This window comes from Aulostomus chinensis, chromosome 12 (assembly GCF_037954235.1).
Source record: "Aulostomus chinensis isolate RoL2024-O1b breed Wild chromosome 12, RoL_Achi_v1.0, whole genome shotgun sequence".
Lineage (NCBI taxonomy): Eukaryota > Metazoa > Chordata > Actinopteri > Syngnathiformes > Aulostomidae > Aulostomus > Aulostomus chinensis.
The window spans coordinates 24,220,018-24,243,343 of record NC_141331.1 but is presented as its reverse complement, the minus strand read 5'-3'; the positions used below and the strand labels follow the sequence as shown (position 1 = coordinate 24,243,343).

General features: G+C 42.6%; 1 protein-coding gene across 3 annotated transcripts in view; it reads left to right on the top strand.

Annotated features, from left to right (window-relative positions):
- arhgef49 (Rho guanine nucleotide exchange factor 49) overlaps nt 1–23,326 on the top strand; it is an 85,875-nt gene that overhangs the window by 24,744 nt on the left and 37,805 nt on the right. The window contains exon 1 of one of the 3 annotated variants that reach the window (XM_086220854.1): nt 588–696. The exons of 1 other annotated variant lie outside the window; for it this stretch is intronic. The gene's annotated coding sequence lies outside the window, so the exon portion shown is untranslated. Of the gene's footprint in view, nt 1–587; nt 697–23,326 lie in introns of those variants that run through there. One more of the 3 variants, XM_086220856.1, reaches the window with a different exon arrangement.

The window sequence follows — 23,326 nt, the reverse complement described above, 5'->3', positions numbered from 1 at the left end:
TTATTTTTGGGGACTAAGACTCCCTCCACCATGAACAAGTAATCAAGCAGTGGGGCTCATGTTGTCTTCTACTCAGCTTTGATAATTGTATCACATCATATCAAAACTTTGGATACATCTCTGGAAAGTTGATGTTTGATGCGATTTAGGAAGGAAAACCCCTGCTGTTTGTCTCTGTTAAGGTTTTTCAAGGTTAAACATCAGGCGTTCATCAAGACCTCTGGGGACTGTGGAGGATTACTTTTATCCAGCACATTGCACGTATGTGATCCAGGTCATCTGCCGACAGAGCAGCTGTCACTTCATTCTGACTTAATAGAATGAAACCACAGAGAATGAGGGATTAATTTAGTGTTGCAACGTGGTCAGGATGTTGTCACAGCAGCAGCAGCAGCAGCAGCACCTGCCTGCACTTGGGTGGGTGAGTGTGTCAGGGCTACAACACAAAGCACCTCACAACTAAACAGCCGCTTCCTGGTTTCCATGCCAACCACAAGGGCTGTTCATGTTGGAGCATGCTCAGTTTGGCCCCCTTCCCTGTAACAATAGCCAGTGAGAAGGCTCACACTAACACACACACTATCACACTCTACTCCAGCTCACAGTGGGAGCGAGACGGAGAGGAGAGGCTGCCTGCTGCGCTGCGGAGCTCCTAATGCACATACACCTTCAAACACACACCCGCTCATAACAACGGTGAGTACTCCAACATCTGAGTTCTTTGCTTTTATATTCTTTGTGTGGAGCATCACTAGCTTTTCCCTCCAGAAGGAAAGAGCTTTGGGTGGAACTAGAAATAAAGAAGAAGCATGTGCTCTCCTTCGTGACTGACAGGACTGAATGGATGACTTTTGTGTATTTTTTTTAAATAACAGCATCATCACACTGTCCTGTGCCAGATTGTTTGAGATCATTTCAAACCATGGATTTTTTTTTTTCCATTTTATGAATGGTGGAAGCAGGTGTATTTTTTCAGCTCACTTGGAGGTGTAGTAGTTGACAAAGCAGAGGTGGCTCAATAATTCATGCAGCCTTGTATGGAGGAAAGTCAAGGGATGACAGTAGGTGTAATGTGATGCTTTGCATGGACACGGATAGCTCTTTTAGTCTCCTCTGACACAGCAGATCAGTTTTACAATCTTGCTTATTCAGATCCTAACACAGCTTAGCATATATTTCAAAGCTTGCTCATTATACGCTGACCCCGTTTTACTGAGTTATTATCTTCAAAAGTGAAAGTCAGTGTCAGAAGAAAACGAGGAAAACGACGCAGCTGCTGATGCATCTGTGAAAATGTTACATGATTGTAGGTGGAGGGAATGTGAGCAGACTCTCCCTAATGCCTGGTTGACCTTCTGAAATTGTGGGTGTCAGTGTGTGTTTGTGGTCTGTCTTGTCTGTATGAGCGTATCAGAGGTAAAATATAGCCCATCCTGCAGTCTCCATCTATTCACTTAGAGAGTCCCACACACGGAGACTCAAAAACCGCCTCCCTCAAGATTAATAGTTGAGGCTGGTAAATTCCTGCCTGGTCGATAGTGTATTCCTGTGCTGCTGACCAGACAGCCCTGTGTGTTTGTGTGTGATGATGGGCTGAGCACACAGCAGCGTGGATATCAACTGCTGCATGTATGTGACTTGGTATGATGCAAATCGGGCACGGATATGTGGATGTATTAATATAATATTTACAAGTACTTTTCAACAAAAATGTACTGTATATCCCTACAAGAGTCAGTAAAATGAACTTTAAAACACTCCAAATTATGATATATTTGACAGTTATTCATTCCGTTGGGCAAAGCTCCTACGTACTCAAACAAAACTGATTTTGTAATGTAATTGTGTGTGATAATGGAGTAAAAGGACTCCTTTATAAGGCCACGTGATGAATGAAATGAACCTATTACTTTTTAACAGTCAGTATTATACATTGTTTATCAAGAGAAAGACTAAATATGTGTCGATTAGAACAGACCCAAAACAGTTATGGTAGTGCAGATTAATAGAATTCTAAAAAACAGAAGCAAAATGCACACTCGGTTATTCTCTTCTCAAATTTGAATCAACATATTTTAGCAGAATTTGTATTTGTCAGGGTGATTAAAGGTGAGAAAGAGTGGCCTTTGTTTAATAGGTTTGATTTATTACAGGCAAAACCATGACATTTATTTTTTTTTTTTTTACCATTTAAAGCAATAGACACAAATAAACATATCAGTTATTTCTAAACATCCTAAAAGCAACATCAAGTATTGTGTATATCACAACATAGACACAACTAGCCGTGTCTGCTGAGGGGAAGCGGGAGAGCTGGATGTAATGGTTGCTGCACTAGTGCCTCCTCTGGTCAGTCAGGTTGCCTGTTTGTGGGGGAGGGGAACTGCGGCAGGACAGCGTGATCCTCTGATGCGCTACGTCCCCCTGATGAAAACCCCACACTTTTGGTTCAGCGACAATCAAATAATGTGCCAAAGTTAAAACAGTCAGAAGAAGCTCAGAGGAATGGGTGGGTAACAAGCAACTTTCCCCTGTTTTGGTCTTTTCCTACCAAAGTGGTGCAGGTTTCCAAACCAGCGCAGTTCAAGATTTCCAGAACCCCAATTCTGTCTTCTGAATTGGCTCGCCTTCTCAGCAGTTTTGTGTTGAACCTTTGCTTCATTGACAAAGGGCATTTCACAATGGAGCTAACATGCCCAGCAGAGCTGTCTTTGCCCCTCTGACTCAACCAGGCATAAAAAACACTAAATATGGGTGTTAGAATTAAGGTTGTCATACGCAGTCCTGATTTATGAGACTAGAACCACAGAAACCCATTCATACATCCCAGTAGTTTACAGGGAGAAGGGATTTTCAGCTCCTGATTTGAAAGAATCAAACTAGATTAATTCATTTCATTGGATCACACTGGGGTGATGCAATGCCGCTGGGTGGGCCTCAGGCGTGGCCCGAACCGGGGGCATCAAGAAGCAATGCTCGGAATGGTTCCAAATGAGGTTTGCGACCAGGCACAGGAGGTGTTGGTGGGAAAGGACCACCAAGAGACTTCATACCACACACACACATTTGAGTCACCGTTGTCGGTGTAATAATTTTGAGCCTAATTTTCTTCCAGTTGACGAATCAAACAGTTGACTAGTTGTTGCACCACTAGTGTGGACTGTAGCATGAGGAGGAGGAGAAAAAAACAATCCACTGAAAAATGTCAACTAGGCAGGGGGCAACAGATACGAGAGGGGACACATGGCAGAGGACAGAGCCGTGGAAAAGAGAATAGACAGTTGGAGAGTGATAAATAGCAGACAGGGAGAGAAAGTGAGAGGTACTCTTTCACCCTGAGGGAAATTGGAAAATAAATTGAGTTGACACAGGCTGGTTTGCATAGCTTTATTGATGCTGAAGAATGGAAGGGGAGAGGTTTGGACTCTGGGCTGAGAAGGTTCAAGCAAGGATAATCATTTCTCTACCCACCCGTTAGGAAGACCAGAACACTTCCTGAGGTCACCAGCCAGGAATATCTATGTGGCATCGATAAAAAGGTACAGTAAGTAGTAGTCTTACATTACATGAAAAAAAAGTTGTCTAGCATCAAGCTATTTTTTTTTATATACATGTCACAGGTGATATACATTAATGCCACACATTCTGCATTCTAACTGTGTTGGCTCCTTTCATTCAATTCCCAAAGCAAATGTGTGTACTTTCTTCAGCCTCAGTCATTCAAAAAAAAAAAAGATCTGTCGAGGCATGAGGTTCTATCGTTTCAGTAAAAAGGCGAACTGAACTGAAAAGACAGAGAGCAAACCAAACTAAAATACAAACTCACACAACAAGAAAAAGTTGGGAGGCTGGCATGAAAGTTGTGGTCTCTGGGTTTATGAGAAAAAAATAGAAATACTGACTGAGTGATAAGAGTTGCTGTAGGTCTACGTACTACCCACCTGCTTTATATTTAGATAAAAACACAGAGAAATCCGATTATGCCTATTAAGTCGTCTGTATCTGGCTCTTCAGCAGCTTGCGTGTTGAATCAAATGTTAATCCAGTTTGTTGTCTTCCATATTTTATGATCAAAAAGATAAATTGGAAATCTCTTTTGAACAATTAATTGAAGAAAGCCTTTGAAACCATTTAGCAACTATTTGAGCTTTCTGTGGCAGTGTCTTCTCTTTGGAGTTGGCCTGAATATAAAGTGGCACCCAGTGTTGGATGTCAAGTTTGATTTTCGGTGATGGCTCAGCAGCCAGGCACACAGACAGTGTGTTAATAAAGTGACACTCCACTGATATGAGGGGAGCAGCTCTTCCTATTTTTCTTCTTCTTTTACATCGTCTTTCTTCCTTTTCCCTGTCACTGTCACGGTTTTCTCGTTTCTCTTGAGCAGTAGCTGCATTTCAGAGAGTTTGTGACAGACAGCTTCCTACGTGTGGCTTCCAGTCCTCTGCAGCTGGAGATGGTGATTGATGCTGCTCAAGAAAAGTAGAGTGTGGTGTCAAACCTGCAGACTTTATTGTTAAAACCTCTAACTGAGGATTATTAAGTGTCAATGAAAACCAAGAGCAAGCTTTTCATGTGCAGTCTGTATTCTTGTTTATTTATCCTTTAGGTTGGTAATTTCTCATTGAAATCAACAAGTAAGCAATAAATTTGACGAATGAGTGGGAACTTGCATCAATCTAACTTTGCAAGTATGACATAGGACTTTTGTCACGTCGACATATTTTCAGCTTTCGTTGTTTCTTTCGAACTTTTAGTTTCACAGAAGAACAGCTTGTTGAAATGAAGAACACTCGTAAAATTGAAAAAAAATCAATACATATTGAACTGAGATAGGGGCGGCATGGCTCAGAGGTAGAGTGGCCATCTAGCAGCCGAAGGGTCGCTGGTTCCATCCTCACTTCCCCGTTGACCATGTCCAAGTATCCTTGAGCAAGATGCTGAACCCCTAATTGCTCCTGATGGCCCATCGATGTGACCCGTCCAAGGGGGTGTTATTTATCAAAACAAGGGCTCAGTCTGGTTTGGTTTGGTCTGGTTTTGTTCTGCGAGGTTAAGGGGAAGATATCGCTCTCAAAGTGAACTCATTGTATTGTCATGGAATTACATGTGCAGTCGGTACAGACGAAATAGTATGAAATGACAAAATGATTTAAAGCTGCTACATACAACCTTCATACCACATTTGAGCTTCTCAGTTGTCTGGTGTTGGGGGCAGTAGTGTACTGCACCGTCATATGTCTGCTACAACAACTGACCTGAAGTTGAGGCATGCACAAGCTCCTGTCCTTTTCAAGCTCCTGGGCAAGAAAAAAAGATACATGGAGATACAGAACACTGGTGCTAAAGATGACAAGTGCTGAGGGTTGTCTACTACATGTCGGTGAGCCACTTCGAGCTGTATACACCACTGACTTGAAGGTGATGTATGATCAAGAGTTGAACTGGAGCTAAAAGAAAGACAAAACACATCTGTAGTGCTGTACTTACAGTATATCCAACTCTGAATGCTTGCTAATCAGGTCCTCATATACCGAGGTGACAGTTGATCAACGGCTCTCCATCCTTCATGATACCCAGCCCCCTTCTCTCCCGCATCCAGCATGCTCCTAATCATCACATCCCTCCAGCTCTGTGCTTTCATCACTCTCATCCCTTCTTCTCCCATCTCCCTGCTCTGCTCTCCCCATCTCCATTTCCCTTGACGCCTCCCTGTCATTTGGAAATCCTCTCCTCTCTTCTCCTCTCCTCTCCTCTCTGACATAAAATCAAACCAATAAAAAAGCAAGAGAACAGATGCCAGTGTTTCTCAGGCCTTCAGGTTCATGACCATTTAAAGCCAGTTGAATTACACTTGTATTTATGCAGTAGGTGGTGATGTTGATGAGAGCATCACTGATTCGCCAGCTGATTCCTGCGATTTGCCTGTATTTTCTCTCCACTGTTCTGGCATGTTTTGTTTGTTTTATAAATGCAGCAGAAAAGGTTAAAAAAAGCTCCAGGGGGTCAACAAGCTTGCTAGCTTTCAGTTGGGAACAGAACCATACCTTCACTCAGTTCAATCTCAGTGCTGTAGCATGGCTTCAGTCTCAAACTGTCTGGAAACTATTTGTAGGACAGTTTTTGCTCTAAGGAAGTTACACAGATGATGATGATGATGATGATGATGATGATGATGAACACATAGCAGATACTCAGAAGCTCAGTTAAAGGTAGTGGCCCTGCTAAAGCAGACAAACTTATACAATAACGTGGGGTTGTGCCCTTCCAAACACAACTATATTTTCATATTAGTTTGCTTTGCTCTACGTTTTTGAGAATGAGCCCGAAGGTTTGACCCTGTCAGGTTTGACCCTGTCAGTAAACAGGTTTACGTAATCCCCTGACACTGGCTGGGTAAACACCATTATATAAATTCTGATAGCAAAGCCATTTGCTCTGGAGTTTTGTGTGTCACAGTTGCACCAGCAGGTTATAATTTACTTGGATTCAACGTCATTCTGCTAATTCCCACAATCAGCCAATGAAGCGAGAGAGAGAGAGAGAGAGAGAGAGAGAGAGAGAGAGAGAGACCTGAACATGTGTGTGTGAGTGATTGTATACCCCTCTCTGTAATGGAGCCACGTTTTACAGTAACCTATTTTTATGAATAGAGTGTCTTATTTGAAAGAGGCTCTTCACTTGCAAGCAGGAGGCGACCATTAAATTGTTTCTTTTTCTCTACTGTACTCTTGACATGACAGATTAATCCTGGGCTGCTGCTTGTGTCTCATGGGTAAATAAAACATCAGAATCCGGTGACTCTTTTCTTATGTGACAGGAAGATTAGGGAAAGGCAAACGATGAGAGACAAAGTGTTTTTACTCTTTTTCTATGAGCCTCTCTCACGAGTCTCATGTGCTTCCCTCTTTCCACCCTCACCCTTGTTGATCTCCCCGCCGCCTGTCATTCCTGGTGATGAGGCTGAGTCACGTAGCCATCTGCTGCTCACTAGATCCTCTCCTGCCTAAGTTACCCTACTTTTGTTTATTAACAGCACTCCTGGGACAACAATAATACCTCAGTCACTTTCGTCCTTCTGTGCTCAACTTTCTACAATCACCTGAAACTCTGCGGTTCCTTCATCCAGTCAGGCTCCTGGCATTGATTCCTCCTGCACCTCTGCATCCCTTCAATTCACCTGATATCATTCCTCTCATCTACCTTCTCCTCTTTTCTCCCAAGAGACAGATTGTAGAATGAGATCAGTGTATTCGTGTGTGTGTGTGTGTGTGTGTGTGTGTGTGTGTGTGCGTGTGTGTGTGTGTGTGAGAGAGAGAGAGAGAGAGCACATGGATATGAATGTGAGCAGCAGACTGTTGATGTTTTGGTTATGTAGGTGTTGCTGATGTCATTACAATCCCCCGCAGAAATGACAACACACAGGAACACCCCCTGGGGCCCAGGTTTGTGTTTACCAGGTCTTCAGTATGCTGTTGGGACATTACTCTGTTTACACACACACTTATGTGGCCTCAAAAAGCAAGTTCACATAACAAATCATTTAATTTTTGGTGGCGACTTGGTGTGAGATTAAGTTAGGTTGTATGAGGTGTGTATGTTAAAAGATAATCAGACCAACTCGGGGTTTGATTCTTCCTTCCTGGAGACTGGTTGATCAGTGTGATGGGTTTGCTTTTAATGTCAGATCCTCCTTTCTTTCACACTGACATCTGGACGTGTCAAAGCATTAGTGAGCTGACATCCAGTGGCAGTGAACCTGCAGATTCTAAACTATGACATCATTTAAAAATGACATTTTATCCTCAGAACTTTTGGGACATTGGAAGTCTGAGAAGGATTTGTGTGCTGTTAATTGGAGCCTGACTGATATATGGGTTTGGCCAATAATATTGGCTGATTTTGAATAATCATAGCTGGATAAGAATATTTGTTGATCCTCATGTGCTGATATGAAAACATTACTTTTCTTACAAAGCATAATCAAAAAAAAATATAACGGAATTTATAATTATCACATTCTAAATGAGGTTTATTATTTCAGTGCCCCCATGACCACCATTTTGGATGATAAAGTTTATTGTAAATTTGAGTGGTCATTGTTAAAAAAAATCAAATATATTGTTGGTCAATATGTCATCAGGAATTTTTGATCTCTCATGTTTTTTGAAAATGTGTACCAGGGAGTACAACACGCACGCACACAAGACAGTGCAGACACACAAACACAGAAAGACGATGGACCGACTCATCAAGTATTAATATGGGCACCAGTTTCAGCCCTGGTTTCCAACCCAATAAAAGATGTTTCAGTCGTGTTGCATGATTTGGTGAAAAGTCATATCATGAACTCGTGAGTCTTCGTAGTTATCAAGAAAATGCAGACAGATTACTGATCACTTTGAAATGTGTATTTCTTAACTCAAACGTACAAAATTAACAATACACTTTTGTGCAGTATCATTCAAAATAATTGTATTTTTTGTGCCTACATAGTAGCACAGGCTGGCAGTCCTATTCGATGCATTTTTCAGCTCCACTTTTGATATAATTATTATATTCAAGATAGTTCCTATTTAGAAATAATTCAACGATGACAAACATGTACTAGCATGAATGAATGCCTCGATCGTATGGGCTCTTTGTCAATGTTGTGATACTCAAATAGAGCGTATTATTGGTTTCTAGCTCCCAAAGTGTGAAAATGAATGAGCCGGTAAAGACAACGATGAATGAATTAGGGATGTTAAAAGCTGAACTAGAATAACAGCTCCTCTCATGTCTTCTCTCTGTAGTCTTTGTTGAACATTTTTAGCAGATGAGGATTGATTTGAAACAATCATCAGCATCACAGCTCTCAGCCTCAGGCAAGCAGTCCTAGTCTTCACTTTTAGATGAGGAGGTTCTTTGTGATATCACATCACACCTCTGTTTGTCTCTATCTCTCTCCTTCTGCCTCTGTTTTATGGGATGAGTGAGTCACTCATTCATCATGCAGCAGAAATGGGAGGAGTGCTCCACTGCTACTGGAAAGAGGAAAAGATTCATCGTGTTGTAAAATCATTCATCAATCTATTTTCAGATGGTACCTTTAAACTGTCACATGGGGTGCAATCATTACTTTGCAGCATGGATGTTGCCAGATGAAAGAATCATGCTGTGGTTTCATCTGGTTCTTCCATGTGTGAGGAGTGTGTATCATTCTGTAGCTCCAAAGGTGTGTAACAGTTACGGATGCAGCCCCTAAATGAGATCTGTAAGCTGCCAACAGCTGATAACAGAGTCTGGCTGTGGTGTGACAGAAGCCCCACTGCTGATTGGGTGATAAAAGCGCTCAATGACACATTGTAATTGAGATTATTCCTGTTTTTCTTTTTTAGTTTCCTCTGTGATCACAGGCTAATTGCATGTTGTGTTGCTTCATCAATTAAACATGAGCCTCCGACCTGGATTTGCTCTATTAATGAAACCACATATCAACAGTGTGTATTTGCTTTTTGCGTTTCTTTGGTTCTCTCGTGTTGATTCTTAGCATACATGCAAAGTGAGGGAGACACTCAGATCATGTGTGTGTAGTGTAAGTCAGTCTAGAACCACCCTTCTACATCTGGAGTGTGTGTGTGATTTGAGCATTTGAACGTCTATGAATGTTGGATAGTAGATTTTGGGCTGGGCAGGTGTTCCCAGCTCTATAAGTGATCATCAGCCACATGTCTGCATTTCAGACAATCAGACAATCTCATTTTGTGACTAAAAGGTAGACTAAAGTAAGTGTCTTAATACATTTGCGGCAACAAAATAGGCAATGCAGTAACGTAATCTTAATGTATCCTTGATCAACCTACTGCTGTTATGGATCATATGACATTGCTGAGCTGAAAGTACTTCAGTCAAATTTATGCCTGAGTTAAGTTGAAGTAAAAATACTCAAGGATGCCGAAGTATTTTTGGTACTTAGAGAGGGGGCCAGAAGAAGGGAGGTATCAGGGCGAGACTGAGGCGTGAACCCTGGAAACAGTGGCAGCTGGCAACGGTCATCCTTGCCAACATCCGCTCGCTTCGGAACAAAACAGATGAGCTCCAGGCAAACGTAAACCACTGGCATTCACAGAGACTTGGCTCAACAAGGATGTTGACATCAGTGTGATGCACATCGACAGATTTGGCTCTTCCATCAGACTGGACCACGACAGTGACGACACTGGGAAACTACAGGATAGAAGTGCGCGTTTCTTCGTGAACCCTCAGCTGGTGTTCGATCATCCATGTGAGAGAGAAACTGTGCACTCCACCTTGAGCTCCTGGCAGTCTCTCTCCACCTGTTCTACCTCCCAAGGGAATTCCTTCAACTCTGCTTCATCTGGTATACATCCAACATCCAGAGCAAAGCCCATCACAGCTACCGACCTTGTCAGAACCACCCTGAACCAGCTGGAGCAACTATCCCCAGACTCCCCTAAATCCATCTTAAGGGACTTCAACCACTGCAACCCTGAAAAATCCCTGAAAGGCTTCACACAATACATCTCATGCACCATCCGCCTCGGGAAGACACTGACAGATGCTATGGTTCCGTTCTCTATACCTACAGGTCTGCTGATCACCACACCATCCTGCTTCTCCCTGCCTACAGTACAGCCCGGTCATTAGGAGAACTAAGTGGGTGACTAAGACCATCAGACAGTGGACCAGGGAGGGCATCGCTGCTCTTCAGGCATGTCTGGAGCAACCTCCTCTCTCCCTCCAATGACATTGATGAGCAGGTGGATGTGGTCTCCTCCTACATCAGCTTCTGCAAGGAGAACATCATCCCTTCTAGGTCAATCACCATCTTTCCCAACAATAAACCCTGGGTCACCTGGGAGCTGAAGGAGATCATCAACAGGAAGAAACGCATCTTCTTCACTGGGTCTGAGATGAAGGAGATAAGAAATTTTTAGAATTGTTTGCTTGGTCTTGGGATATCCTGAGCTAGCTAAGATAAGAGCAGTCACTATCTGATCCGTTCATCACTATCTGATCTGTTAATGGCTATATTGTGCTTGTGTTGCAGCACTGCTCATATTTCCCAAAATTGGCTTTAAAAACTTTCCCCTGCATTAATTAATAAAAAAAGTGCTTTAGGCATCAGTCCGTGGTTTTGCTCGAATACTGAGGTTGGCAAAATACAGATTTACTACCAGATGATGCTAATCAGTTTTAGCAGAGATCAGTGAAATAATTCAGGCAGCAGTTTGTCAGTTGGCAGTAATTTTTCTGTTGCTCGCAGCAGATCATATCAACAGCCACTAATTAACGTGAGTTATATGATTAACTTGATAGCATTCCAAAATTGAACTTGTCTGATGTTACGTTAGTAGTTCTGCTGCCAGTTACACAGTGTATGGGGGAAGAACCTCCATTCAGTTTAAACAACAGGCCCGTGTTATTGTTATTTATACTGTATGAGTAATTTAATCTCTGAAACAGAATATTTTTTTGAAAGAAGACAAATAGCTCCTAAAAATAAATGTTTTAATGTGGCATTTGTATTTTTAACTGCAAAGCACTCAGGTAGCCTCCAGCCATTAAGGCAGCATATGCATGTACAGATCATATCACATATTTTCAAACCAAATTTCATTAAAATCTGTGCATTATTTTTTTGGGATATTGCCCCTGATCACATGACCTCAATGGAGGGAGGTAATAAACAGTGAAGTATCATCGATATGGTCTTCTCTGGTTTTGGCAGAACAGCAGTTCAAAACCGCGAAAGAGAAGGAGAAGAGCTTCAAATTTGAGAACAAAAGGTGTGTTCATCACTGTTTATAACCTAACACAGTGTGCATCTTCAGCTGTATGTTGAAAGAGCAAAAATACAATCTCAGCTACGGTGGCACCCTGACAAGGGACTAAATACCCCTTTTAGTCGAGGATCTGACTTTACGCAGGAAATACAATAAGATCAATGAATAATGCAATAAAGCCGAAAAACATAGGCAGATCAAACACAATAACCCATATTTCTCAGAAGAATATCAGGCCTTCCTTTTATCTCTTCAAAGCATCAGCTTCCAGAACACTTTATCTTTGTTACTAGGCCTGAATTCACATGATAGTCCTCACTGTCATTTGCATGAATTGGCTCCTTTGAACTGATTCTCCCACACGGAAAAGTCTCCGTCTGGCCTTCTTTGAGTATGTGCCGATCTGCCACGCTGCTCATTGAAATCCTAATGCAAAAGAAGTGAGGTGTCTGCTCTCAGGTCATCTGCAGCCTGTATTATTTATCTGCAACACTGCCACATTCAAACAGACGAAATATGAGTAAGGAAACCTGGAAGCACAGAGGAGTGACACAATGGTGCAAACTGCTCCTTTTATTTTAATAAGTGCATATATTTGGTTGGTTTTCCATCCATCCATTTTCCTCCACTTATCCTATGAAAGGTCGCAGGGGGGTGGGGGTGGGGGGTGGAGCCTATCCCAGCAGCTTTCAGGTGAGTGGCAGGGTTCACCCTGGACAGGTCACCAGTCCATCGCAGGGCCAACACATAGAGACAGACAACCATTCACACTCACAGTCACACCTACAGTCAATTTAGAGTATCAATCAGCCTCGTCCCCTCTTGATGTCTTTGGATGGTGGGAGGAAGCTGGAGTACCAGAGAGAACCCACACAGGCACGGGGAAAACAGAACCTTCTTGCTGTGAGGCGACAGTGCTGACCACTGCATGGTTTTCCATCCATTTTTTCAATTTGAACCAAATTTTCATGAAATCATGGAAAAGAAATTGCTCATTTATGCACGTTTCCATCCTCTACTGTTTCCCAAATGTGAGAAGTTGATTTAACAGGCCAAGCAGAGCACCTTTACAGAGCTAGACACTGTTTCATTTCCTGATCCAGACCGAAAGTGGTGGCTAATTAACATATTTATTCACATTCATATCCAGAATCAAAATCCTGATTGGGCAGGAGTTACTTAAGCAATGCATCGCTTTTTAGATTTACTGTATCCATAAATTAAAAAACTCTGCAGATGTTGCTGCATTGCTATTTGCCTACCATCAGCCCCTTGCGTTCGCAGCAGTCAGAAGATAGACGGTGGACGACATTCACGCACATGACAGCAAGTTTGTGTTGCAGGTAACTTAAATTTGCTCCAACACTATGAAGTAATGTCCTGAACTGAACTAAACTTTTGTTGTCAAATCCCCCTCGGATGACAACAACAAAAAAAAAAACATGTCTTTTTGATTGGAAGTTTATTTCATGGAAAATGCTTGCTATTTAGAAATTATGTTTCTATCTTCCAAAAGGTGCATTGCTTTGTTTCAAAAATTCACAAAACGCTTCCCTAAGCATCAAAAAGGTTTTTTTTTAAAGTGTGTATGCTTTATTGCCAAGTCTGTCATTTCCACATTTCTTGTTCAAGTAACCCCCCCTCCCAAAAAATAAATAAATAAAAGTCAACACAGTGTTGGGCTGAATGCAGCTACATTCTCTTACAGATAATGCTTCAAAACACCCCGTTCTATAGTCACAATGAGTTTATTTTTAACAATGCAGCTCAAAAAATAATCCTCTCTACATTCCTTCAGAGCTCCCAGCTGCTGTAGAGAAGCATCTCCAGCACACATCCTTTATTTGTCTCCCCTAGGACTCATCTACATGCACATTCCACACTAATTTTGCCTAATGAACTGCACTTTTCAGCACTTCCACCTTTGATGTTGCTGTGCTCTGTGTCCCTCGCCTCCCCTCGCTCTGATGAGACTGGCGGTGAAGGTGTTGCTGACAGTGCCCCCGGCTGGTGCCTCATTAACCCACATTTCGCTGGCTGATGGGAACATTGAGGGCTGGGCGGGAGGTTTGCGTCTCTTAGCATGCATATGGGAATATGTTAGAGAAGGAAAAATGGAAATCTTGAAATGTTTAACGCTGCCTTTGAGGAGGCTCTGGTTTGTATTTTTTTCTCCCTAATTTATTCTTTCTGTTTCCCCATGCATTATCATCTTCTTAATGCTATTGATGTGCTTATTTGTGGCTGGAATTGGCTGGCTAAAGATAGAAAGAGTGCCATTTTTGACCTTGTTTCCAGGAAATGTATGTCAGGTACAGTAGCAAAAGTGTTGCTCACAAACATTTTGTAGGGATTTAACCAGTTTGAGTGCGTTTACATGTTGATTGAGTGTACCTAAAATATGTTCAACTGTAACCTTTTGAGAGATAGTCTTGAGAATTACCTGAAATATGGTACCAATGTGTCCACTGGGATTCCAGGAAGAACTGAAAAGATTTTGGTGGGCCAAGGTCAAGTTCACATGTGACAGGTCCACATTGCAGAGGAATACAACCACAATGATGTATTTGCTCTAAATCACTTCCATACTTGTTACATTCAGTCTGAAAAGCTTCAGGACTTGAGATCAATGTCTCCCTCAAAATGTTTTCTTGAGCTTTCACAACCAAGGACTTAGTTTACTGCACCCTGGTGTTGTTCAAATGCAGGACTAGTTTGTTTGGGTGCTTGTGAAAACAGTAATTGCTCTCTTATGTGGATAAAAACAGTAGGTCTGTGACCACGTCTTCCAAGTGTCCAACGAACCCATGGTTTGATTGACATGAGGGCGCAAGCATACCCTGATGCAACACAATTGCTGGAAGCAAAGCATTGAGGATCATGGACTGTTCAGATGGAAATAAAACGACAGCTAGCGTGATGGAGAGGACTGACGTTAGACTTATGCTGAAACCTGATGTTTACTTGTCATCTCTGCCAAAGAGCTGCCGTCAAATTTTTACTTCGATCAGCGCATTTTCAACTCTGCTCCTTGGTATATGCCCCTCAGCAAATGTCCATCCATCCATCCAATGTCCTCTGCTTATTCCTGTTAAGGGTCGCGGGGGGGCTGGAGCCTATCCCAGCGACTACGGACGAGAGGCAGGGTTCACCCTGTACAGGTCGCCAGTCCATCACAGGGCCAACACACAGAGACAGACAACCATTCACTCTCACACTCATACCTACGGTCAATTTAGAGAATCAAATTCTTACTTATTAATTAGTTCCCAATTGCATGTCTTTGGATGGTGGGAAGAAGCCGGAGTCCCCGGAGAGAACCCACACAGGCACCGGGAGAACATGCAGACTCCACACAGAAAGACTCCATGCCTGAGCCGGGACTCGAACCCAGAACCCTCTTGCTGTGAGGCGATAGTGCTGACAACTGCACCACCGTGCCGCCCCTCATCAAAGGTGTTTTTTTTTATTTGGTGAGCTTTAAATTGTGTAATGTAAAATTGAAGTGGACTAAATAGAAACAAACTAAATTAAATACTTTCAATTTGATTGCAGACCGCTGGTTTTGAGTTCATTTTAAAGTTGCATTTAATGCATCACGTGTAACATGAATGCAGAGACGAACACATTTGATCTTACCCTTCTGCTATTTCCTTTGACATAGAGTCTCCTGATATCCAAAACCCCGCAGGCTGTGCTCATGACACTAACGTTGAACTTCTCCAGAACCCAGTCTCTTCATCCTCATCCTCATCTTCAATTTGCTTCCTATTAGAGCCATTTCACTAATCCTTCTAGAAGCAGTTTATGTTCAGCCTGCACTGATCCTGCAGTGCTTAACCTCCCCTGTCTTCCTCCTGACAGAAGATGGAGGGCCACTTCACTTCATTAGGAAACTAGTTTCTCATTACCTGCTTGCACAAGAAGTCCCTCACTTGGAGTATAATCTATATTAACTGATTCTGACAGTGATAGCAAGGGACACCATTTTGGGACTGGAATAGCTGTGGTTCTCATCTTGAGCTTTGATTTCATGGAGGGAAAGTGTCCTTATAAAGAACAAACGAGGCTGAAATGCACCTGTTTGAACTGCCTGTCGTCTATGTGGCTTTATAAACTACATTGTAACATGTCAGTCTGCATATGGACATGGTAAATGAACTCATGGTAAATGGACTCATTTTTGTATAGCGCCTTTCTACCTTAGTGGCTCTCAAAGCGCTTTAAAGTGTCATCTCTGTCACCCCTTCACACACACTCACACAATGATGGTGGAAGCTGCCATGCAAGGTGCCGCCCTACTCATTAGGAACAATTATGGGTTCAGTATCTTGCTCAAGGACACTTCAACATGGTCACCAGGGAAGATGAGGATCCAACCAGCGACCCTTTGGTTGCTAGACAGCCACTCTACCTCTGAGCCATGACATTGTCTCAAGTCGCCTCAAGTTCCTCATGAGACAATGAGCAACAACACTTCAAACTAGGTAGGGGTGGCACAAACCCATAATTGCTCCTGATGCCCTTGCAATGGACTGGCGACCCATCCAGGGTGTACCCCACCTCTCGCCCAATGTCAGCTGAGATAGGCTCCAGCCCCCCCCCCCCCCCCGTGACCCTTAATGGATAGAAAATGGATGGATGGATGGAAGTCAAACTAGCTAATGGTAGAGAATATCTTAGTCATCACTGACACCAGAAGCCCCGAAATCCTGAAGAGAATATTATTGCATGAAAACAAAAAAAAATACACATTGTGAATTTGTGAGCCCACAAGTTTGACATTTATCTTGATAAAGCATTTAAATATAATTACTAATAACTGGGCGACACAGTGGTACAGTGGTTAGCACTGTCGCCTCACAGCAAGAAGGTTCCAGGTTTGAGTATGGGGTCTTTCTGTGTGAGTCTCCATGTTCTCCCTGTGCCTTTGTGGGTTCTTTCTGGTACTCCAGCTTCCTCCCTCAGTAAAAAGACATCAAGAGGGGGCTAATTAGAAGGGACTGGGCTAATCGATACTCTAAATTGACCATAGGTGTGGCTGTATGGATGTAATGGATGGATGGATGGATGAATTGATTACTAATAACTTAGTGATTTATTAATAAAGCATGTTTCTAATCATTTATATTTACGACAGTAATTCCTATAAAGCTTGGCTACAGGAATAGTGGCAATTTTATATTTTAAGCTGTGACACATTGAAATGTGCGCACATGCACGCAAGCACGCACATGCACACACACACACAACACAGTACTTTTGGATTGATTTGATCAATTAATAGTTATTGGGAATTCAACAAATAGTCTGTAATGGCTGTGTATTGTGACAGTGATGGTGGCTCTGCTGCTGCTGTTAGAGGACTGATGGGAGAGCGGAAGCCGTGCTCTTACCTCGTCTGGAGAGAGTGGCTGCAAACTTGAATTTTGCGCTGTGATGCGTTTCCTCTTATCACACTTGAAGTCACACATTCCTTTTTTTGACTCCACCCAGGGTCCAGAGCTCAGAACTAAGTCAAGTGAGGGCTTCAGTTGCTTTTTGCCTTTTCACATATTTTATAGTTTTGGAGATCAAAAATACAGTAAGCCTCCTCATCTCAGCTTCTCCAAACATTGATTCAATTTCAGACTCATTGACATGTTTTTCTTTGTTGTGATTTATATGAAATACATTATTTGAGGCCAACCACCATTGCTGGTTGTTTGTAGGAGTGGGCACATTACACTTATGATTGAGATTTGTAGATCAGAAGCATGTATCTGTCTTTGTGTGTATACACAGTTGTATTTGTTGAGTGCAAACCCAGTCTGATCTCTCTGGCCCCAGGTCCAGGTCTTCTTGTAAGACACTATTGATTAACATCTAAATCAATAGAGGATTGCTGACTGAGCTCAGAGCTGGGAGGATTGGGCCTTTCACAGTGACACCTATGTCAATACATTCAATTAAGTTTGAAATAATTAAAAAGCACATTTTTGAGTGTCTTCCTAATTTGTGCATGCATTTCACGCAAATCACTTTGAAACAAATATATCTCCGTGTATTTTTTTCTCAATCTGCACTGTAAGGGATGTAAATGATATTTTTCAGAGTGGGAGTGCCATTGACTTTATAAAGAGTTTTACACTTCTTAGGGGTATTACTGCTTGAGTGTAAAACTTTTATTTTCTGTAGTGGATCCAGAAGGAGTCTGATTACCTCGGGTGAGGGTTGTACTAATGTATTTTTTGGGAACCCAAAAAAACCTCACGGCAATGCAGTCCAAGGTATTTGTTGCTGCTATGGTGCCTGTGAGGCCTTTAAGGGTTGTAAAAGAGAATACAGTATTTCAGTATCTGCTGGTGTCCTCAGACTTGCTGTGTGAAGTGAAATATCACAGAAGCCGGTGGTGTTCAAGCAGTGTTTGAGTCCAGACTGCCTGCATGTGTGTGGACAACAAGTTGGCTATTTTTGGAGACACACTGCGTGGCAAACATAGTGTGTCTGTGCACTCAAGCACATGAGCATGCCCACACACTTACAGTGGTACGACACACAAGGCTTTCATCTGACTTACAATACTTAACTTAAAGCCTCACTGACATCCTCTGCCAAGGTGGGGGACATAGGCACTCTACAGAGGGCTATTACAGAGAAGGAGAATTCACAGAAGGACTGCAATACTTTCGCACCCTGTAAACATGAAAAAGGGGGAAAAAATGAAATTCATATTGGTGAAACGCAGCAACTGTGCAGCCAAGCACACGGTGTCTCAGTGCTCTGGTGCTGTGTTCACATGTATTTACGCGGATATGTATACATTTGAAGCAAAACCTGCCCCTCTCTATTAGGGCTGCACAGTTAATCCAAATTTCATTGAAAGGTTCCATATGGCTGACTACAGATTTTGCAGGAAAAACATTTATGTTGAAGGCATCGTGTTGTGAGTAATTATACCACTTGGAAATAAATATTTTGATGCTGCAGAGATGTCCTGCATACACATCATATTCCCCAGACTGAAGAAAACATCTTTGCTTGGCACGGATCCCCAATAAAATCATTCCTGCAAAAGAGTGCATCACTCTCAGGGAGTAACTAAAGGTAAATACAAAATATAGAAATAGCAGTTAAATATTTGTGGAATTTGTGCAGTCCCACTTTCTATGCAAATGAGCTTCATTGTAAACAAAAAAACAATTCACAATTACGAGCGCAAATAGCCTCATGCAGTTAGAGTGAAAGACAAGGACAGATTGCACTCACACACAAAATGTCTTGGACGTATGTGTGGTGGTACCATTAGTGCAACACTGGACTCACCTCTCAAAGATTTCACTTCTAATTAGGCCTACACACTGACATTTAAAGGTCTAGAGGGGACAGAAGACAAAACTGAAAGTAGAAAAAAATGTGAATGTGTGTTTTTCCCTGTAAACACTACAGCTGTGCTAACGTTGACCTCTGTCTCAGTAACACCACTTGGAGCTCTGCAGGGAACTGCTCAGGCTCTGACATTACCTCAAAACTCACTAAATAATTCAATCATTACATTTTGGGCACAGTGTTAAAAAAAACAGCTTTATAAATTATGATTTCATATATCATGTCTCAATGCAATATTTGCCTATATTGGCCTATTGTACTATTTTTTTTTAAATTTAAAGGCACCTTTCATGAGGGCTGCACGGTGGTGCAGTGGTCAGCACTGTGGCCTCACAGCAAGAAGGTTCCGGGTTCAAGTCCCAGCTCGAGCGCGGGATCTTTCTGTGTGGAGTCTGCATGTTCTCCCTGTACCTGGTCTCCTGGTACTCCGGCTTCCTCCCACCATCCAAAGACATGCAATTTGGGGGACGAGGCTGATTGATACTCTAAATTGACCATAGGTATGAATGTGAGTGTGAATGGTTGTTCGTCTCTGTATGTTGGCCCTGCGATGGACTGGCGACCTGTCCAGGGTGAACCCCGCCTCTGGCCGGTAGATGCTGGGATATGCTCCAGCCCCCCCCCCGTGATCCTTACTTGTAAGGAATAAGCGGAAAATGACGATGGATGGATGAATGGCACCTTTCATGAAACTCAAGGCCACTGTACAGAGTAATTCAATCAATCAATCAATCTTTATTTATATAGTGCCAAATCACAAAAAAAGCCATCTCAAGTCACTTGCAGGTCTAGAACCTCACTTTTTAATTCAGACGAAAGAGACCCAACATTCTCACATGAGCAAGCTCTTGGCAACAATGGCGAGAAAAAAACTCCCTTTTAACAGGAAGAAACCTCAGGCAGAACCGGGCTCAGAGTGGGCAGCCATGTGCCTCGACCAGTTGGGGTTGAGAGGGGGAGGAGAGAGATGGGTCTGGGGGTGGAGAGGACAGAGAGTGGTTGGGGGGGGGGGTAAGAGGTGAGAGAGATGGAGGGGTAGAAAGGAAAGAAACACAGGGCCAGGGCTAGCAAGTAGTTGGTCCAGGACAGGAAGGGATCAACCCAATGTCTCCAGCTCCAGGGTATACATCCCCAGGTGACCTGCAGGGTTAGAGAGCACAGACAACTCTGGGGAAGAAGTTTAGGTTCATGGATGCATTGATGTAAGTGAATGTTGTGGATAAAGATGGATAGAAACAGAGAGGAGGAGAAAGCACAGTGCATCATGGGAGTCCCATGGTGAGTCTAAATCTATAGCAGCATAACCTAGGAGCTGGTCTGGAATAAGCCTGACCGGCCCTTACTATGAGCATTATCAAAAAGGAAGGTTTAAGCCTACTCTTAAATGTAGATAGGGTATCTGCCCCCTGGACTGAAACTGGGAGATGGTTCCACAGGAGTGGAGCCTGATAACTGAAGGCTCTGCTCATTCTACTTTTAGAGACACTGGAACCACAAGTTGACCTGCATGCTGGGAGTGTAGTGCTCAGGTCGGTTCATAAGGACCCATGAGCTCTCTAAGATATGACAGAGCGTGACCATGAAGAGCTTTGACCGTGAGGAGCAGGATTTTAAACTCTATTCTGGATTTTACTGGAAGCCAGTGTGGTGAAGCTAAGATGGGGGTGATGTGGTCTCTCTTCTTAGTTCCTGTCTTTAAGCGTGCAGCTGCATGCTGGACCAGCTGCAGAGTCTTTAATGACTTGTTGGTGCAGCCTGATAATAAAGAATTACAATAGTCCAGCCGAGAAGTAACAAATGCATGGAGTAGTTTTTCGGCGTCACCTTGAGACAGAATGTTTCCAATTTTAGAGATATTGCATAGATGACTAAAAAGCGGTTCTAGAAATTTCTTTGATTTGGGAATTGAAGGACAATTCCTGATCAAATAGAACTCTTAGGTTCTTAACAGTGCTGCTGGAGGCCATAGTGATGCCATCCAGAGCAGTGATGTCACTAGATCATGTGTCTCGAAGCTGTTTGGGGCCAAGCACAATAACTTCTGTCTTATCAGAGTTGAACAGTAAAAAGTTATGCCATTCAAGCCTTTATGTCTGTAATTCGTACTTGTAGTTTCAATAACTGTTGGCCTTCATCCAGCTTTATTGAGAAATATAATTGTCATCTGCATAACAATGGACATTTATGAAGTATTTCTGAATAATAAGACCTGAAGGAAGCACATGAAAGTGAAGAGTATCCGCCCAATTGAAAGACAGTTAAAATTTGAAAGGACAAAACACACATCAAAACTACATCCACCCATCCATTTTCTTCCACTTGTTCCTATTAAGGGTCACGGGGGGGCTGGAGCCTATCCCAGTGGCTACGGGCGAGAGGCGGGGTTCACCCTGGACAGGTCATCAAAACTACAGACAAAATTAAAAATCTAAAATCAGCAGCAGAGCAACAACCATCATAGTCCGTAGGCCTGTTTAAAAGGTGGATATTCTGGTGGGATTTTAGAGGGTCATATAGTGAAATTGTCTTGGTTAAGAAAATGACATTGTGTGATAAAAGACAAATTTGGCTGCGTTATGGCCGTACATTAGTTAAAAAAGTAGCTGTGAGGAGGGAAAACAGCAGTGGAAACATTATCTCCTTGGTGGAATTAACAATTACACAAATTCATTTAGTATAATCAACACACACACACACACACACACATATACACTCACACTTGGAGAGACATGAGAGCCTTCGTGTCTGCTCAAGGTGCCACAAACAAAGTAGCACATTATTGTCACCCCCTCCTCAACTACAGAGAATCTGAGAGGCACATGCACACACTCACACACATGCACAGAGAGAGAGACAGACAGACAGACAGACAGACAGACAGACAGAGAGAGCAATAACATGAGAGCAGCAGACGCATTATATTCAGAAATACTTGTGTAGGAGGCTCTGCAGTGCCCATAAGTAGAGAGGATGAATGAAAGGGGCTGGAGCAGCGGGGAATTGGCTCAGTGATTTAAAAGCTTGCCAGATAAAAAGAGAAATAAATAAATAAATGGGATACTTCAGTCTGTACTGATAACCAATTTCCATTTCCTGTCTGCAAAGCCAATCTGTTTCAGTGGGATTGACAGAGAGAGGTTATTCGGGAAGGGAAATGGCTGAGAGAGAAGTCTCCCAGTGTGCAGACCGAACTGAACTGAGAATTTAAATGTTTAAAACCATCAGCTCTCGCAACAAAGAAAATGTGAATAGAATGGGTTTTTTTGTTTGTTTTGCAGCAGTAGCCTGCATGGGAATAAAGGGAGGCTGCAGAGGTAGGCCTGTCAATCATGCAGCACTCCAGGGATGTAGGAGTGATTGGAGGGAGGGAGTCATTTCTAAGTGACAGTCACTTGTCAAAGCTTTGGATGATGCAGCCACAGTGCTCTCTGTCCCAGCATCCCGTGGGGGGACGAGAGGAAGGAGGGGGGATGATAACGTCAGCAAACATGTGACCTGGGCTTTGAATGACAGTATTTGGCTTCCTTTGTGACGGTGTAGCTGAGGGAGCTGATGTAGTGGAGCAGCCGGGTTCCAAGACAAGGTGGGCATGTGTTCGTGAGCAGGGGGCAGTTACGTCTCTGATCTGCTCTGGTACACAGTTCTGTCTGTTTTGTTGGGTGTTGGTCTACATTCTAGTCATGTCTGCTATAATTAAGGTTCGTGTCTGGAAAGATTTTGAAATACAGCTAAATGTTTTATCTTTTCTATATTCTATTGAATTGTATGGAACAATTTAAGGAAAGAATTATGGTGACTACATACAGTATATTCTGCTTAATATTAATATCCCCCCCCCCCCCACCACATCAACTGTCTGTCAAAAGTTGAATTGTACATTGATATATTAGTGTTGGCAAAATAAGTGATTTATTTCAAGTGATTAATTGCAGAAAAATAGTGTGTTAAAAAATTATGCAATTAATCATGCCCTTGCCCCCGGACCTCAGGCTTGTAAATGGAGAGCAGCAAGTAACCACTGGGGGGAAGCACGACGTCTTTGTTGCATCTAGGATTTTAAAGAAGGAGAAAATAGATATCAAAGATATTGTTGATACAAACTGATGTACAATGTAAAATGTGACTAGTTTAAATGAATTGATCTTATCATGTGTATTTGCATGAAGGGGCAA